The following is an 18,296-nucleotide window of genomic DNA, read 5'->3' on the forward strand; positions in this document are numbered from 1 at the left end:
CGGTTCTGTGGTGGGCAGTCGGCATGTAAATAAGAAGGGTAGGCAGCAGCTGTCGTGTTTAGGATATTTTCCTTTCAGTCAAGCGCACTTCTCTCTCGACCAAGCTACAACCAAACATCGGTACTTTCAGCATGCGTACCGCTCATCTTATGCTCGTAATGGCCGTTACTACACTTGCACCAGGTATGTAATGATCCCTGTTTCTCTTTAATGCTGTGGTGCTAATACGCTCTTCATATCAGTGAAAATATTAGTGGAGTGTATATAGCAAATACATGGAATGCTTGCATATCGGTCCTAGCTAGCAACGATAGCGTATCGTTCCTAGCTTGCAATGTAAGAAATAGCACCAACAAATAAAGAAAAAGGAAAAATTTAGTTTGCTTTCCCCGCACGTTAAATATCTCTTCGGCGCTAATAATATCACTATAGGCTTCACCGAGAAAGTTGGCCTACTACAAAAATCAGCCGCTCTTTGATTTTAAGATAGTGCGATGGCTCCTCCTATACCCCAAAAACCTCTTGTAATGAGCAAAAAAAAATGGTATTCGCACTGCTCCTTCATTTCGTATGATGAACTTAAGTAACGCACGCAATGTGTCAAACAAATATTTAAGGCAGAAAAAATTTAATGTTTCCTGTTGTCTATGATTTTGTATGACATTTGAATTCTAATGTATCATATGTAGATTATGTTCAATGTAGCATTACCTTTGTTACTCTTTGAGTATCTTGCAGTCCTATTTCTTTCTAATATAAATGCCAACCACAACCAAGGCGCGAATTGCCGCTTTATAGACGGACATGGTATGCAAGTTAACATATATAATTTTATGTTTTGTTGCGTTATTAGTGCTGCGCATTGATTGAGCCACGGACACCTCCAAGCTGCACTTGTGTTTCCTGCAAAATATCTCGCGTCATACGGAAGTGTATGGTGTTTTTTAGGCACGTTTAGTTTACGTCTCGAACTGATAACGTCACGCTGCTCATGTCTTTTCATTCTGTATGTTCTTTCCAGCATGGTCGTACAGCCTTCAACACAGGTTTTTGAAACGGACTGAATTACGATGCTACCCGGTAAGGATAATCTAATTTCACATAATACTATCATCATCGTGTTCACAAATCAGAATTTCAGCTTTTAAAGAAAATAACTTCAATAACCTTCATATAACAATGCAGCGGTGGCATAGAGGTAGAACACCCGCCTCGCGTGCAAGAGGTCCGTGGTTCGAATCCCGGTGCCGGCAATTTTCCACCGTATTAAAAAAAATCCGCGCGTTGATAAAATTGCACAAACAGGCCTGGAGTGTGGCCTGATCCCGGTGACCAGAACCGGTAACGCACTCCCTCACCAGAGCAGGATTGGCCACAACCTCCTTTATGAATAGAATAATATGAGGATAATGAATACCTTCATCAGTCAGCGGGACAGCCGAAAGTGGACATGGAGGAGCCCGAACGGCGAGACTAGAAATGAAATAGACTTCATACCCTGCGCTAACCCTGGCATCATACAAGATGTGGACGTGCTCGGCAAGGTGCGCTGCAGTGACCACAGGATGGTAAGAACTCGAATTAGCCTAGGCCTCAGGAGGGAACGGAAGAAACTGGTACATAAGAAGCCGTTTAATGAGTTAGCTGTAAGAGAGAACATAGAGGAATTCCTGATCAAGCTACAGAACAGGTATTCGGCTTTAACTCCGGAAGAGGACCTTAGTGTTGAAGCAATGAACGACAATCTTGTGGGCATCATTAAGGAGTGTGCAATGGAAGTCGGTGGTTACTCCGTTAAGCAGGATACCAGCAAACTATCACAGGAGACGAAAGATCTGATCAAGAAACGACAATGTATGAAATCATCTAACCCTACGGCTAGAATAGAACTGGCAGAACTTTCGAAGTTAATCAACAAGGGTAAGACAGCTGACATAAGGAAGTATAATATGGATAGAATTGAACATGCTCTCAGGAACGGAGGAAGCCTAAAAACGGTGAAGAAACTAGGACTTGGCAAGAATCAGATGTATGCGTTAAGAGACAATGCCGGCAATATCATTACTAATAAGGATGAGATAGTTCAAGTGGCTGAGGATTTCTATAGAGATTTATACAGTACCAGTGGCACCCTCGACGATAATGGAAGAGAAATTAGTCCAGAGGAATTCGAAATCCCAAAGGTAACGCCGGAAGAAGTAAAGAAAGCCTTGGGAGATATGCAAAGGGGGAAGGCAGCTGGGGAGGATCAGGTAACAACAGATTTGTTGAAGGATGGTGGACAGATTGTTCTAGAGAAACTGGCCACCCTGTATACGCAATGCCTCATGACCTGGAGCGTACCGGAATCTTGGAAGAACGCTAACTTAATCCTAATCCATAAGAAAGGGGACGCCAAAGACTTGAAAAATTATCGACTGATCAGCTTACTGTCCATTGCCTACAAACTATTTACTAAGGTAATCGCAAATAGAATCAGGAAAACCTTAGACTTCTGTCAAGCAAAGGACCAGGCAGGATTCCGTAAAGGCTACTCAACAATAAATCATATTCACACTATCAATCAGGTGATAGAGAAATGTGCGGAATATAACCAACCCTTATATATAGCTTTCATTGATTACGAGAAAGCGTTTGATTCTGTCGAAACCTCAGCAGTCATAGAGGCATTACGGAATCAGGGTGTAGATGAGCCGTATGTAAAAATACTGAAAGATATCTATAGCGGCTCCACAGCCACCGTAGTCCTCCATAAAGCAAGCAACAAAATCCCAATAAAGAAAGGCGTCAGGCAGGGAGATACGATATCTCCAATCCTATTCACAGCGTGTTTACAGGAGGTATTCAGAGACCTGGATTGGGAAGAATTGGGGATAAAAGTTAATGGAGAATACCTTAGTAACTTGCGATTCGCTGACGATATTGCCTTGCTTTGTAACTCAGGGGACCAATTGCAACGCATGCTCACTGGGCTGGAGAGGCAAAGCAGAAGAGTGGGTCTAAATATTAATCTGTAGAAAACTTAAGTAATGCTTAACAGTCTCGGAAGAGAACAGCAATTTACAATAGGCAGCGAGGCACTGGAAGTCGTAAGGAAATACATCTACTTAGGGCAGGTAGTGACGGCGGATCCGGATCATGAGACGGAAATAATCAGAAGAATAAGAATGGGCTAGGGTGCGTTTGGCAGGCATTCTCAGATCATGAACAGCAGGTTGCCATTATCCCTCAAGAGAAAAGTATATAATAGCTGTGTCTTACCAGTACTCACCTACGGGGCAGAAACCTGGAGGCTTACGAAAAGGGTTGTACTCAAATTGAGGACGACGCAACGAGCTATGGAAAGAAGAATGATAGGTGTAACGTTAAGGGATAAGAAAAGAGCAGATTGGGTGTGGGAACAAACGCGAGTTAATGACATCTTAGTTGAAATCAAGAAAAAGAAATGGGCATGGGCAGGACATGTAATGAGGAGGGAAGATAACCGATGGTCATTAAGGGTTACGGACTGGATCCCAAGGGAAGGGAAGCGTAGCAGGGGTCGGCGGAAAGTTAGGTGGGCGGATGAGATTAAGAAGTTTGCAGGCATCGCATGGCCACAATTAGTACATGACCGGGGTTGTTGGAGAAGTATGGGAGAGGCCTTTGCCCTGCAGTGGGCGTAACCAGGCTGATGATGATGATGATGATGATGATGATATAACAGAGAGAAGTTTATTTACAGAAAGGCAGAGAGGTTGGTCTGAGCTATAATTTGCTCTGGCCTGCTACTCTACACTGGAGAAAAGGGACGGGGAAGGAAAGGGCTGATGAATGATGGTGGTATAAGGAAGAGATGCTTATATAGAAATTCACAGAGTTTTGGCGTCTCTAAAGCCGTGCGTGCCGCCCAGTGGCTTGTAGAAAAGCAATAGCGGCACTTGTTACCAGGACTGCGCTGTTTGCATTAGGCCAAGGTCCTGAATGAAACTCGCCTGATAGCGGTCTCTTATGGATCTTTGCAATGGAGGAGACAAGTTGCTGTCGTTCTTGCGCGTACGCGGGATACACGCAAAATATATGTTCAAGTGTTTCTGGCACCTCACAGTATTCACAGTTTAGGCTAGTATCACTGGCGCCTATCATATGTCTATAACGGTTCGTGAACGCGACACCAAGGCGAATCCGGTGCACCATGCTCGTGTGGCTGCTTTTGAACTGCTCGTGTGGCTGCTTTTTTCCCATTTGTGTAATCTCTTATGTCTTCGATCTGGCTGGGTCCAGTGTTCCAACTTAGAGTTGCATTTTACACGACGAAGTAGGGTGTTTGTGTGTTCTCGAGAACGGAATGCGTACTTCACAAGCATTATCTTATCTAAAGCAGTTTTCGCTTCAGCGTCTGCCTGTTCGTTCTCGATCACGCCACAGCGTGACGGTATCCACTGGAAGGTGGCATTGTGGCCATTTCTAGTTTCTTCTTCGAGAGGCTCTGTAATTTCTATAGCCATGGAATTATACGGGCCCCGTCTTAGGACAGAGTCAATCGTTTGAAGAGATGGCTTGCAATCGCAGAATATCGTCCTTGCGTGAGGAGGCTCCTTGGAGATAAATCAAAGTGCCTCCCGGATAGCAACAAGTTCTGCGGCAGTTGATGTTGAGCTATGGTCTATTTCGAATCACCTAGCGATGATCATATGCGGAATGTCGTAGGCTGCAGTGGAGGCCTATGGTGTGACACAGCCATCGGTATACACGTGTACAGTATCTCCGTACTCTGTAGAAATGTGAAACATGGTGAGTTCATGCTGAGCTCATACATGCTGAGCCAGTCGTCGACCTCAACGTTATTTTGGGCGGAGAATGTCCCAGGATCACGGAGACTTGGAACCTTAAAGGGAAACTGAAAGGTTTTCCAGAAAAAAATGAGTGAACATGTGTACATAGTGGTTTTCAACCCTCCGAATTCGAATATCGTATCCAAATTGAGCGAAAGTAAGCGCAAATACATTTTATTTCGACGAAAAGTGCAGCAGCGGACACGCCCAGCTCGCGCGTCTCGTTTCCGCCTGTGATTGGTCGGGCGCCTCTTGACGTCAACTCTAGTGACCGACCGCTGCCGCTACACATAAAGCGCGGTGCCAGGTAGTTTGGTGCTGTAATGGAAAATTAAGAGGTAATGGAAAATTTAGAGAGACCGCGTTTTTCTGAGGAGTTCGGCGTTACTCCCTACATGTACGAGCCGATTGCGAAGAGCCGGCCTCTCGAAGAAGCAAACGATGCTGGTGCGAGCAGTGCTTTCGACGCGAACGAAAGCGAAGTCTTGGGATCTCCTCGTGTTGGAAATGCTCTTTGGTGAGTATGTTTTTTTGCAAAGTGATCTAGTGATCTCGCCGATCTTTCGCCGATCTAGTGAGCTCGTTTCCGGTCAAACAACTGTAGTGTTGTGTTCCAGCATGCCTCCTCGTGGAACGTAAGCGGGGATGCGATCGTCGGCATTTGTGCGCTGTCCAAAGCTGTCGGCAATCTACAAAGACCGGTGTTGGGCTGCTGAGCACGAGGTCGCGGGATTGAATCCCGGCCACGGCGGCCGCATTTCGATGGGGGCGAAATGCGAAAACACCCGTGTGCTTAGATTTAGGTGCACGTTAAAGAACCCCAGGTGGTCAAAATTTCCGGAGTCCTCCACTACGGCGTGCCTCATAATCAGAAAGTGGTTTTGGCACGTAAAACCCCAAATATTATTATTATTATTAATCTACAAAGACGGTTTAAACGCGTGAAAAGCTTCCCGGTTCATGCAGTACGTGTAGTGACTTTCATCTGTGCGCCATCCGCACACTACTCGTAACCGAAGTCGTAAAGGTGGCGAATTCCGTAGGCTACGTGAGACGGTCGGTTTCTCGCTGTGCGCAAGAGAAGGGGGGAGCATAGCGTCCTGGCGTGCGCCGGCTTTCCAGCACATGCAAACTCTACATTTGCACTGCGTTATGGTAGCTGCATGCAGGGTGTTTTATAACACACGTGCAAATAGAAAATTCGCGGCGCTTTGCGACAAAACCTGCGTCAAGGGCGGGAGATAAACATGCACCTTCCGTTCAGCGTGCTAACACGAAGGAGCTCGCAGTAAATCAAAATCCAGGTTTGGGCGAGTTCGTGTGTACGCTCCTTGTGTACGCGAACACTGACGGCACTGCGCCGGGCCTTAGAAGAGCCGACTTGCCTGGCAAACCCAACGCACGTTTTAATGATAAATTCTCGTGATAATCGTCGTCACGGAAGTGGTTGGAGCACAGAACTGTTGTTCTTGAGGGCTTGAAATTCTTTCGCTTCACAGCAGCCTCCCACTTCGTTAAAAGCTTCTTGTCTTGTGGGAAGCAATGGAAGACAACATCGCCGCGGCCGCTGGTGCTCGTGCAACCGTAGGCTGCACAGAAAGCCGGCATGATCGGCCCACCACTTCAGTTGATGCTGCGCACGTTGACTACCACTCTACATACACGCAGACGCACCAACAAAGGAATGCAGGATCGATCGAAGCAGATTACGATGACACGCACGCAGAAACAAGCACGGTCAGGCACGGTCGCGCAGGCTGCGAAGGAACAAAACACTAGAGTTGACGTCACAACACCGCGGTTTCCGGTCTCCGCTCGCATCGTCAGCGTCAGCAGCAGCGCGCGGCATTCGACGGGGGCCGGAGCTAGAGCGCAATTTTAACCGACGATTACGTCGTTCCTAATTTTAAAAAAACCCAAATTTTACCTACATGGTTTATAAGGTTCCCGCATCCGTATATGAGCGTCTTATTGAATTCGACAGACTCTTCAGCTTCCCTTTAAGGGGGTTTGAGCCATTGCATTTTTGCTTGCTTGTGGGGCATGAGCCATTGCTGATCATGGTATATGTTGTATCACTCAACTGGACGCGCCATTTTTTTTGTGTGTGTGAATTAGTCGTTGCAACGAGTCACTAAGGTTTTGACCTTAGTAAACGGAAAGCTTAATTAATCTTCGGCGGTACCAAAATCTTTTGCAATAGAAAAGGCTTTCTAAGCTAGAACAGATGCAATAAGGAAAGACACGTGGCCACGCCGCTCGCGGTTGCCGTCATAAATGTTGACGTCATCTGATATGGGCTAATTATGTATATTGGTAAACATGGACTACGTTGTGTTCTAGAAGACGCAGCACCTCCACTTCTTAAGTTATAGAATTTTGCTGAGTCATAGCGGCTCTAATAAGAAACGATATCTTCGATTTGGTGACGTCCCACTGACGTGCCGGCACTAAGGTTCGGTGCGAAGCCCCGTAAAATAACACTTTGACTCACATTTTCTCTTGTAACCAAGCTTTCATCGCGAAATTAGTAAACATGTAGTTTTCAAAGGACAATTTTTTAGTCTAAACTGATATACATTTTTTCAGGTGTTATTTTAAGGTACCATGTGAATGTGAACTTGCCTTCACAATAGTAAGAAGTTGACGATGAACTTTCCTTAATTACCTTTCTCTTTTGCATGTATTCGACACCAGATTTTATTCAACTGGTACAAGATTTGCAAGATTTTACAAACAAAGGATTATGGGCATTTTCAACTCGACTATGGCGACTACGGCAACGTCGAAGAGGGTTGCGGAGAAGAGAGTGAGCAGGCTGGTGATGAAGAAGAGGAAAATGAAAAAGAGACCACTACTGCCAACCATGCGTCTTCAACTACTTTCTCTGGGTCACCGCAGGACGACTCGACGTTGGCAAACGCACCTACCCAACAGTACCCAACCGTAGTCAGGAGCACAGAAAGCACCCCAACTAAAACGCAAGAAATGGAGATATCAGCTTCGCCGTCTACGAAAGATAGCTCTACAGCTGAGACTGCGACGTCAGCCACGACGTATGCACAATCTACAGGATTAGCAGCGTCGATAACTGAAAGCGCAGCAGCGACTGTGTAATTGTTAAGGCGAAGGCGGTGAAGCTTGTATTCAAATAAAGTTGGACCGGAATTTCAACAATATGGGAACACACGGAAGTGCGCAAGCAATCGCTCACGTCAATGAATGCTACTCTATTTTCTCTTTTTTAAAATTTTTACTTGTATCATACACTAAAAAAGCCAGCAAGTGGCGACCTGCTGGTACGTGAAAATGTTTCTTTTTTGCATGCCACATGCTGGTTATGGTAAATAAATATGTTTATTTTTTCTGCTTCTGACACTTGCCTTGTCTGCCAGCACATGGCATGCAGCCATCCCACAATATTTCCGGGCTGCACTGCAGCACAGCCGACTTCGCAACAGCACACGCTAATTTTGCAGTCGCGGGAAACAGGCCTCTCTCAGTATCCCAGGTCTCTATGGAGAAAAACAAAGGAGTTCAGTAAAAGAAAATCATCAAACAAATCGTTAGTGCGACTGCACCCTCCCTTCATTCTTTTTTCTCAAATTCCATCACACATAAGATAATGTCTTGCAATTTTATTATTTTTCTCCTTTTCGGCAGCTCTTCTAGAGGTAACGGAGGTGGCATGTGTGTTGTTCTGGAAGCAAGTTTTCACTCTTGTTACGTTGGGACATATTGCATGCACAATTACAGTACGTCAATCTTCTAAAAAAAATAAAATTATGGGGTTTTACGTGTCAAAACCACTCTCTGATTACGAGGCACGCCGTAGTGAGGGACTCCGGAAATTTGGACCAGCTGGGGTTCTTTAACGCGCACCTAAATCTAAGCACACGGGTGTTTTCGCGTTTCATCCCCACAGAAATGCGGCTGCCGTGGCCGGGATTCGATCCCGCGACCTCGTGCTTAGCAGCCCACAACATAGCCACTAAGAAACTACAGCGGGTCGTCAATCCTCTCACTCTAACCATCGTTCTGAGTATCACTCTCATAAACGAAGTGGTTGCGTCTCTGATTCTTGGCTCAGGTACTTTTTAGAATGATAAAAGTCACTCTCTCCGTTCAACTGACTTTTTGGAAAGAAAAAAAAATCCACCATCCTTTGCACCAAACTTCATTTTGTAACGGACGCTTTACTAACGAAGCGATGCTTGCCTATCTAGGCAGCTCCAACAATTTATGCGCCATGTTCAGTAAGTCATTTTGCCCGTAAATTCCTACTCCGCCACCTAAAAATTTATTTTACAACTCAGGAAGCCGTTTCCGGCACGTTGTTTATTTTACTTTATCGCATTATTCGCTCCGAATTTTTAAATTATTTCCATTGATTTATCGAAAAACGCGCTTTATATTTCAACACATTTCGACGGCCGGCTTGCCGGCACTTCGCAAGGGGCACAATACTCACTAAGTAGCCGCCAATTGATTGGTCCTACCGCACTAACATATTTGAGACAATTTAAAAACAAAAAGGTACACTCTAATTGTATAACGTCTCTTCCCTACACGATAAGCATTTTACCTGAAGCGCTTCAATAAAGCTTCTGAATTTTTTTAAACGTCTTATTTCTGCGTTTAATAGGCAAAGCCTTGCGGCAGAAAAGGGGTGCTCTATTTTGGTTGCCGAGCAACTACATTAATTGGCACCACAAAGAACCTGTCTCAGTCCCGAAATTGTATAATTGTCGACGCATGTTCACCATTATCAAGTCTCGGATTGGCTCTGTTTGCCTTTACACTGGCTAGGATATCTTTGTTTGCCTCTATTCCAAGCTCTCGCTAACTTCGATGTTCATCATGTTGCATCGCTTGGCGCTACACTAGATTGGTGCGCGTTTCCGTTCATACAATAAGACTAAAAGGCTGGCTAGTTGGTTTCACTTCACTGTGGAAATTTTTCCACACACTAAACGACGACAACAAGGAAACAAGACCACCGCAGATGGGTTAGCGCGTTTCTGCTTTTTTTACTTTTTGTGAACGCTTGCGCTGTACGTACACTCTTAATATCATCACGGTTAGGATAACCCGTAAAAGTCCTTTAGACGTTGAACTTTGCATTTACGAGTTATTAGGAAGTTAGCGGTTTATGGTTTTAGGGCACTTTACGCATTTTGCTTGGGCTATGTATTTATGTAAGTTGATATCTATGTATCTATGTTTGTACCTGACCGTTTTCCTGCCTACATGGGTGTGTAATCCGTGGTTGAATGCTTAGCGCAGGGGCGGCTGTGCTGAGGTAAAACGATTCTAAACCATCCAATGGACCTGCTTGGTTCACCGAGTCAGTGCCAATCAGTACAAAAAACGTACCGCTCTTCAACGAATCTCTTTGAAGCCGACTTGGGGCCCTGCACAAACGGGACTGGGTAAGTACCGCTGTTCGAAGAAACTCTTTGACGCCAACTTGTAGCAGTGGATATATGTCACGTGGTCCGTGTCGCTCTTCAAAGAACGTTTTTGACGCTAACTTGGGTAAGTAGGTATGTGTCAATGGGAATGTGGCGCTCTACAATAACGAAAAATGTTGCTTGAAATTTTCCATTTCACAAGGATTTCTCAAGGACAGCAAACAAGCGCACAAGCAAGCTGAGCCACAAATGGTCCAGTATGAGCCGTTTTTAAATGAAAGCCTTTTCACACCAGCGCTATCGCGACCTACGCGAAAAATCCACTTAGAATGTGCCGCCCTAATGAAATTTGATGCGACCGGTATAAACCCGTATTAGCTATTATGAGTCATTATCAACCTTATCGGACTCGATCCGACCCTTATCAATCATTTTCGGTTGTTATCAACGTTACCTCAATCGATCCGATTCTTGGTAACCGTAAGCTGTTCATATCAAGGTTATCGGAAATTACCCGATCCTTATCAACTATTACCGGTCCTTATTGACCTTATCGGACTTTATCCCACCCTTATCAATATTTATCACTCCTTATCATTCTTATCGGAATCATTCCGACTATCGGAAGCTCTTATCGCACTTTCGGACCTCATCCACCCATGTCAAACCATTTTCAAACGTGATGAGACCTATACAACCCCTCATCACTCCTTGTCATCCTTATCAACTCATTGACTGCTTATGCAATCGTGCTGCGCGATTCGAAGGGCATGAGGCCCAAGAGATTAGGGAAAATTCCGTGGGTGAAAAAGCGTCCCAATGGAATGCTCGCCCTGTTCACTCTGTAAAAGTCTAGGGACACTATGCTGAGCTAAACTGCTGTAGGCGAGAGCCTTTCTATGACTGCCTATGTTGCTCTTGTGCCCTGTTGTTGTTGCCGCTGTTGCTGGAGCTTGTCCAAAGGCGTTGTTGTCGCTTGCGTTCTGCCTCTTTAGCCTTTGTCCCAGGAGACCGGTTGAGTCGCTTCAGTCGCATCCGTTCACTGGCTTTCAACATTCTTGTGTTGTGAGACTCTAGAAGACCCTGTTCCTTTCCACTCGAGTATTGTTGCTGAGCCTGCCGCGACTTCTGCTTTCGTTCGGCAGCGCGAGCGCGCTTGGTTGTTGGAGAAACGGGAGCGCGCTTCGGAGAAATCCTACTGACTCGGCTATGAGTGTCTGCCCACGAAGTGTTGAAGCGCGAGGGTGGCGCCATCTACTGGGTGCATGCGCAGTATGCGCGCCACTCCGATGACGTCACGAGCGCCCCCTAGGGGAGTATGACATGTTCTGCGAACGGACGCCGCCGATTTCGTCGTAAATCTATGGGCACTTTGCTTAGCTAAACTGCGATAGGCGAAAGCCTGTGCATGACTGCCTGTGTTGCTGTTCTCTGAACTGTTCTGCCGCCATGTCCACGAGCATGCGATGCAATCACAGCCATATGAGGTCCGTTCCATTTGCCTGCACCACTGTGAAGCAGTTCACGGCGGTTCACTAGAAGTTCAGAAATTCTGCAGCTCGATTTCTGCGGCGCAGGCACAGGGCGGCACTTGAAACGAATGCGAATGTGCAGACGCGGTTCAGATGTTATACTATGTGCGACTAACGTAAAGGGCACGGAACGCGTATGTTTGAGAGGTCCTGCACTGCAGATATGATCGGCTACTGGGGTGTAAATAAACACCACAGTTGCGTATACACAACAGTTGTGCGTAAGCAGGGCTTTAACGGCGCTCGTGCCCGTGTGCTGCGTCGTCTGCTACGCTGTTGCTTCGCACCTGTACGCCTGCACCAAGTCGGCACCGACAGTGGAGCGGGTGCAGCAAAATCATGAAACGTCCCTGCACCTTTAGAACAGCTTTTGAAACGAACGGCATGGTTCAGCGGGCGCCATTGCTGCACCGCTAAAACGAATGGCAGGTTGCAGCACCTTGTGAACTGGTTCACAAGGTGCGAAGCTTCCATAGAAACCCACATGTCAAGAAATGGTGCTCGTTGTAACTGGCGCCATCTACGTATCGTGGGGATAACTAACGGCAAGGAAAAAATAAAACAATAAAAAACTGACGTCACAACCGGAAATGCGAGTGACGGAAACATCTTACGCTGCTTGTCGCGAATGTTTGAATTTCTTTAGCGTCCGGCATTACGGCCGCTACGACAGCAGTTATTTTTCTTTTGAGGCCGAGGCGAGCTTGCGACTCGTCTTAGCTGAAACGCCAGCACATCCTTTAACTATTAGGAGTGGCGTACGTCTTAATGTGAACGTAGGTAGGCTGTTATTGAAGGGAATTGCTCCATTAGCTTCCTTAGGAAGGTGAACGAATAGGATGGAAATAAATGACATTGCTCAAACAGCTTTCGAAATCAACTTCACTTTTATTTGTATTGAATAATGCAGGCAATATAACTGACCAAACAAAGCATGTTTCAGTGATGAAAATACCATCGCCAGCACACAGTCATAATGCATAGCAACCTATGTGAATCCTTTTCACAGAGTCATTCGTAATTCCTTGCGACACCAACAATTATCAGACAACATTGCCCCACATTATCTTTGAAAAAAATTTTCCACTTACTAATTTTGCTGCGCGTCGGACACTCAGAACTTGTGTTACGGAGAGTAAACGAACATAGCGCGACGCTTCTTCGCGGGGCGTTCCGCATGTATCGTCACGACGAGACAAGAGCGTCAGATACCGTAGCGTGGAATTGCACGATAACAAAAAGCCTGAACATACACCTTTGAAGTGAAAACTTAGTAGGGATTGTCAAGAGAGAGAGAGAGTGAACTTTAATGAGCACCAGCAGTTCAGTCGGCTGGGCCTAGGCCTCCCACGATGCCGACGTCGAAGACGTCGAAGAAAGAACTAATAAATTGTGAATTAGAAAAAAGAAATTAACATTTGTTCTTTTAGTGCAGGAAGAATATCTCAAAACGAAAATGTACTCGCACGCCAGTATTCTGATCAAAATTTTTAAGCATTTTTTTACACATACGTTTTCAAGTGTCAGTGTTTTCTACTGCCTGCTGGGCTGTTATTGCATGCGACAGGGTAAGTAAAGACAGTGAATATGTGCATACATGAAGTGTCCGAACAGACAAAGCGTCCATTTGTGAATTTTAGAGAAAAAGAGACAAAAGAAAGGGGCAAGGCAGGGAGGTTAACCAGATGGGAAGATCCGGTTTGCTACTTTACACTGTGGAGAGAGAGGAGGGGGAGGTGAAGTGATAGCAAAGTAGAGATAAAGAAAGAACGGAGCATAGACATACAGTCACAGTCGGTCACGTCAGCGCATACCGTACCCGTACAGCACTGTAGCACCTGCAGCACTATAAAGATCGGTTCAAGCTACAACCGCTTGTCGAATTCTGTTGCCCTTAAAAACTGCAACAGTGTCCTCCTCGCCTTCTGTTGCGATGGCTTGTGATCTCACCATTCTTTAATAAATTCCTCGGTTACAGGTCTTCGGTCAAAGCGCGTCATCGCGATTGTGAGCGATCGTCTCTGTAAATTGTAGCGAGGACAGTCACAGAGAAGGTTGCGAATTTTAGAGATTTCTGTGATTTGTTGCGATCTCAAAAGTAGAAAAAGAGCAATTGATTGACTTGCTTCTAGCACGATTACTATAGAGAATACTTCACTTTATTTAGTTTGAAGTGAGTTCACCGCATACCGCATACCGTCACCGCATACCGTCCCCGTACAGCACTGTAGCACCTGCAGCGCTATAAAGATCGGTTCAAGCTACAGCCGCTTGTCGAATTCTGTTGCCCTTAAAAACGGCAACAGTGCCCTCGTCACCTTCTGTTGCGATGGCTTGTGACCTCGCCATTCTTTGATAAGTTCCTCGGTTAGAGGTCTTATGTAGAGGTCTCGGTTAGAGGTTAGAGGTTAGAGGTCTATATGTATAGTCAAAATCACAAATCTCATTAGTCATACGTAGTCATAAGGCATTCTCATATACACCTTGTAGGACCTCACGTACAGCTATGCATCCAGTGTATCGTGTGAAGCTTTACAGACAGAAGAGCGGACGAACGGACGGACGGACAAAATTCCGGGGGAAGAAGCCCCAGAATGCTTACGCATTAATAGAGGTACGCCAGGAGTACCTAATAACTACCGGGCGTATGTTGGCGCTTCCACATTTCCAGTGCGCTTGCGTATCCAACGCTGCTTGCTAGCAGCAGACGTTGCGCTGCAGGCCCCGCTAATTATAGCAGGTGCTTGCGTATAGGCCATGCCTGGTCATTATGACCGCCAGTAGATGACGCCATAAGAAGTCTTGCTTCTCCTTGCTTGCGCTTGTGGGCGCTGTAAGCAGCCTCCGCAGAGCACGGGCCACGCGCTCGCGTGTTCCCTTTCATAAAGGACCACCCTGTACTAGACGGCGGGTCGCAACGAAATATCGTCCATTACATTGCAGTTCAGATGGTTTCATGTCGCATTGTTTTGCGCTCATTAATAAGGCTAACTCAATCGGTGCTCGAACACCAGAAATCTCGGCGTACAACATGCCCTGTTTTAGCTGGCGCTACATAGCTGCCATACGTCACCACAAGCGGAGTGTAATGCTAAACCAGGACAAAACTCCATGTTGAATACCACAAATGTAGTGCTGTATGACCAATTCTCGCAACGGAAGGATAGTATTAGGAATGAAAACTAGAAAAGAGGAGAACCTAAGACACGCACAGGCGGTGTACACATTTTTGCGCTCTTGTCCGCCTCGTCGCAATGAACGAACAAGGGGAATTCGAAACACTCACTCAGCTCTTATGTCGCTGAGTCGGAGCCGATCATGCTGATCTTCGAGGCAACAAACACATAAAAAGCGAGCAACACGCAGGCATATTCCAAAGAAGTCACAGCGAAGCACACAATGAACGCAGAAAACGCAGGAAGCTCTCGAGCAAACGGCTTGCTCAAACTCTCGGTATGCGCCGAAGTGTCAACAGCGCAAACACGCAATGATATATACAGCTACACGCATACAAATGCGCGCTGATATCATCATGAATTGGAACATTCAATAACAAATTTTGTAATACAGAGTTATTGCCAAACAATTGCTGCGATATGCAAGTTTATGAAAGTTTTCTGCTTCGCTTCTTAGATGAACTACTTTGTTTAACGTATTACGCAGTGCACCGACCGGAGCTAATGGTGTGCGCGGAAAATGGCGCAAAATTCAAACGTCGAGAACGCCGCGTCATGTGTGATCGCAGATCATCGTTTGGATTTTAAAAAAAGAAAAGGAGGGCGTGCAGCAACCACGCGAACTGAATTATCGACCAGAAAATACAGAGATGTCACTGTTAGTGCTTGTAAGTTAGACACCATGGCAAACCGCAGACGGTATGTCGTCCCATTCTTTAAACATTTGTGCGTGTGCTTCTGCGCTATACGATTTGTCACCGGAAAAGTATAGCAGCGCAGATTGTGATTAGTGGCCAAGCAGATTCCCAGCACATTGGCCAGCACCCCGCCTGTCACAGAAAGAAGTTCGGCCAGCATGTAAAATATGAGCACCATGTCGTAGGTATTGGGTAAACATTTCGTTGCGTTCTACTGTGCGCTAAGGGCTAACATCTAAGCGAAACGCACTTTTTAAAACTGCAGGGTCTCTCCTGAAAGTAATGCCAAAACGACCGTGTACCTTGCGTTTATTACAGGTTAAAGAACCCCAGGTGGTCAAAATAAATCCGGAGTCCTCAACTACGCGCGGCTCATAATCAAAGCGTGGTTATGGTTAAGCGTAAAACCTCAGACTTGAATTTGCTTAACTTTCTTCGCCATCTTGCCCATACGTAACAAGGAGGCGACGCCGTTTCCTCCCACAGCCAGGGCACTGGTCACTTACAATGGTAGAATGAACGCCCATGGGAATGCAGGTTGCGTTCAATAATCAGTTGTTGGTGACTGCTTGAAGGTACGTTTATTGGTCTTCTTCTTCAATGACTGTATATATATATATATATATATATATATATATATATATATATATATATATATATATATATATATATATATATAAGCGTTGCTTTCTACGTAGCTAGCTAAATTCACCGTCATCTTTCAAGCTGCAAGCTTTTTGTTCCCTCGAACGCGCAGTCCTAGCGTATGCTTTCATAGTGCGGGGCCAGTTCATTAATACGGAAATTGATAACTTTCAACGAATTCAGCGCTTAGCGGCACGGTTTATTTGGTCCGACTACAATATATGTTAGTCCAACTTGGACTGGATCCGCTCCACGTGCGCCATAATATCGCCTGGATGAATTCCTTTCACTCGTTGGTTCATATCCAAACAGCTTTAGCAAATGCCACATATATTACTCATGCTACACACAGGTGGTCAGCATTTTTCATTCCGAAGTAGTCCAGTAATACTTCGCCCGGACAAAATTATTTCCGAAATCGTTCTTTCCACTTACGAGCGATGAATAGAATCATTTACCTGAATGTGTTGTTGAATGCACATCTTTTGTGTCATTTGTAAAACTGTTGAAAAAGCATCTTATGTAAACCCTCTACTGCTCGGGCAGTGAGCATTGCTGACTGCAGCATTGGCTAAATCAAAAATACATAATACAACAAATACTGACACCAAGGACACCGTAGGGGAAATTACTTGTGCTTAATAAACGAAATACATAAATGATAAATTAATGAAAATGTATGAAAAAACAAGTTGCCGCAAGTGGGGTGCGAACGCAGAATTTTCGCATTACGCGTCCTATACGCTACCAATTGAGCTACCGCAGCGCCTGTTCCCGAATCACTTTCTTGGGTATTTATGTTTCGCAGCGCGCATATATATATATATATATATATATATATATATATATATATATATATATACATGGTGTTTAAGCTAAGTTTAGGCAGTGTTTCACAATATGTCGACGTGGCCAAAAACATGTTGCCCACTTTTGTATGTTGTCTGTCGCACCATGTTTGTATTGTGCTTAATTGGATAATTATTTAACATTATTAACCAACTTCTGAAGCAACGAAGCCAGGAAAATTTCAATCAGAAAGTTGCAGAGCAATTTGCAAATCGTCCGAATGAACAGTTCCTCTCTTTCTGTCTGCTAACTGCTTGTGTTCTTCAGCTTCCTGCGGATGCCCGCGTAATACCCTAAAAAGAACATCACGTGACATGCCCTTGCGAGTCGTGATTGCACGGCTCCCAGCCTTCCGCGCACAATATAGAATGAGGCCGCTGTGAACACCCGTCTGCTTATCGCTATCATAACCACCGCGAGCGAAGCACATCGCTGGCATAAATAGCACAGCCAATGCCTTGGTCACGGCCCTGTCGCTTTTTAAGCGGCAGCACGCCCTGCTAGGTGCAATGTTTGTTTGTACGCGGACAGTTTGGAAGCTCTGCAACCACGGCGCGCATAAAGCCCTTACGCGCGCAAGCAGGTATCTCACGTGGTAGTTTTTTTTTTCGCGGGCACTCCCACTAAGCTACGAAACACTAATACCTAATAGATAGAAAGTTAGAAATTGCCTAATAGGAAATTTTTCAAAGTGCTCTACAACTTTCTCTTTGGAACCTTCTCGCCAACTTTGTTGCTTCAGAAGGTGATTAATTAATCTTGACAAATTATCTAATTAAGAAAAATACGAAAATATCGTGACACACTACATACAAAAGTGAGGAACATGCATTTGGTCGCGGTGTCTTAGAATGCATCGCCATATTTTTAAACTCTGACTCAATTTAGCTGAAACACCCTGTATAATAAAGAATGCGCGTGAAAGAGCGAAAGTTTTCCTAGAAGTGCATCAACTTTTCGTATAAGACCCTGCGGCAACCATACGTGCCTCTATCGTGAAGCCATATATATATATATATATATATATATATATATATATATATATATATATATAGATATATATATATATATATGCGTGTGTGTGCGTGCGCAGGGTCTTTTAGCTAACTTAACATGTCATTGAGAAAATTGTAGAGCGCCATGACAAACTCCCGATCAGCTTTCTGTT

At 45.1% G+C, this 18,296-nt stretch overlaps 2 long non-coding RNA genes across 2 annotated transcripts in view; both read left to right on the forward strand.

Moving 5' to 3' along the window:
- The first annotated feature begins 1,017 nt into the window (after positions 1-1,017).
- On the forward strand, positions 1,018-8,192 carry LOC142574239 (uncharacterized). Its single transcript, XR_012826465.1, has 2 exons — positions 1,018-1,080; positions 7,512-8,192. It is a non-coding gene; the product is annotated as an uncharacterized LOC142574239 (long non-coding RNA).
- Positions 8,193-9,727: 1,535 nt separating this feature from the next.
- The window catches only part of LOC142574240 (uncharacterized), a 77,459-nt gene continuing 68,890 nt past the window's right edge, over positions 9,728-18,296 (forward strand). Inside the window, exon 1 of the long non-coding RNA XR_012826466.1 lies at positions 9,728-10,246. This is a non-coding gene — a long non-coding RNA (uncharacterized LOC142574240). The remainder of the gene's footprint in view (positions 10,247-18,296) is intronic.

The sequence above is a fragment of the Dermacentor variabilis genome, chromosome 3 (genome assembly GCF_050947875.1).
Source record: "Dermacentor variabilis isolate Ectoservices chromosome 3, ASM5094787v1, whole genome shotgun sequence".
Classification (NCBI taxonomy): Eukaryota; Metazoa; Arthropoda; class Arachnida; order Ixodida; family Ixodidae; genus Dermacentor; species Dermacentor variabilis.